Source organism: Globicephala melas, chromosome 14, assembly GCF_963455315.2.
Source record: "Globicephala melas chromosome 14, mGloMel1.2, whole genome shotgun sequence".
NCBI lineage: Eukaryota > Metazoa > Chordata > Mammalia > Artiodactyla > Delphinidae > Globicephala > Globicephala melas.
The window spans coordinates 73,420,853-73,422,734 of record NC_083327.1 but is presented as its reverse complement, the minus strand read 5'-3'; positions in this window follow the sequence as shown (position 1 = coordinate 73,422,734).

The following is a 1,882-nucleotide window of genomic DNA, read 5'->3' as shown; positions in this document are numbered from 1 at the left end:
TTCTCATTTTGCTTAACTTACTGTGTTTGGGAGGGAGATGCAAGAGGGAGGGCATATGGGGACATATGTATACATATAGCTGATTCACTTTGTAATACAGCAGAAACTAACACAACAATATAAAGCAATTATACTCCAATAAAGATGTTTTTTAAAAAAAGCTTAATTATTGGTTGTAAATCACAGACATTAGAAGCTGCCACAGGAGGTGTTGGGGGCACAGGAAAAAGTGTTGAAGCCTGAAATCCAGCTATTTGGTCGCTTTTGACCATGATCAAAGGGCTGCCCCTGAACCTCAGAAATGTCCAGTCTGAAATCAGTTCACAGGTGAAGTTGCATTTTTTTCTCTTTTTCTGGGAGATGTTCTCTAAGGGGGAATAACTTATCTCCTGGTGGCCCACGTCAAGAGGATCAATGTCAGGAAAAAACAGTGTTTGTTTCCTTTGTATTTTAAGACTTCCTATTTTTGGCATCCTTCCTTGAGGATGGCTTTATCTCGGTGTGGAGACGGGGAAGTCAATTGTGTTGGCAGGAGCATACTCTGGGCTATTCCACATCTTGGTATGCAGACATCCCGCTTAGCCTCTGGCACTCGTGGACTGTTTGCCCAGGCCAACACGGGCTTTTCCAGAAGTTCACATCTAAGAATCCCGGAGAGTTCACAATGTTTCTACCTTGTTTGTAAAATATTATTTTTCTTCGGGGGAGGAGAAAGTTAAAATTCATCTCATTCCACATCCTTTTAATCCAGTCTCTGCTTCTGCAGCTCTGTTAGCCAGAGTGGGTGAGCTCTGACCTTTGTGTCCCTACAAGCAAACAAGATTATGTCAGTTTCATTACTAACAGTAGAACAAACAACAATGTGAATGTCCAGGGAATTTTTGAGGCATATTGTAGCAGTGGGTGGATAGCGTGATGGGTATAAATAACGTTACTGCTTCATTTTATTCTCCAAATTCAGTGGTTAACGAAGATTTTAAAAAAATGTTACTCATTAAAATTTCTTAGAAAAATTACTTCATCTCTCTGTGGCTCATCTAAGAAAAAAAAATGTGAGAATTTCCCCTCAGATTTAGAAGTGAGTTATTTAAAAGTTTTTCCTCTTTAGAATGTTTTGTTTTTCTCATATCTCTAAATTTTTTAAGTTCTAATAAAGAGCAAAGGATAATAGAACAAATACTACACATATATTTTCATCAACCAGAATCGTCAACTTAATATTCTATTTTCTTCTAGCCTTTTTTCTTCTTTTTTTTTATTTTTTAAAATTAAAACATCCCAGATGTAGCAAAATTTCACTTTAATCATCATCCTTGGTCCCACTAACTTTGTCACACTCACCACCCTAACTATGCAATTGTATCATAAGTTTGATGAGTTTGGTGTGTTTAATTCAAGCTCATATTTTACATAAAATATATACCCAGAAAATAGAGTACATTTTTATGTGTATTTATGAAGCAAAAGTTGTGTGTATATGAAGAGTACATATCAAAAGACACAACTCAACATATTTCTATTCCTATGCTCCCACCACCCAGAAAAAAACCCAGAATATTGTCAGCCCCTCCAGAAGCCATTTTTGTGTCATCTTCTACTTCCCACCACCCTCATGTTGTAACATCACGTGGTAATTTTGCTTGTTTCTGAATTCCATAAAAATGGAGTCTTTTGTGTCTGGTTTCTTTTAGTCAACATTTATGTGGAATTCATACAGACTTTTGCATATAGCTCTAGTTCATTCATTTTCATTGCTGTATAGTATTCAATCACATTAATATACTACAATTTATTTCTCAGCTCTATCATAGATGGACATGTGTCTTTTTTTTCCTGAATTCAGGTCCTTATGAATAGTGCTGCTATGAACATTTTTGTGCAC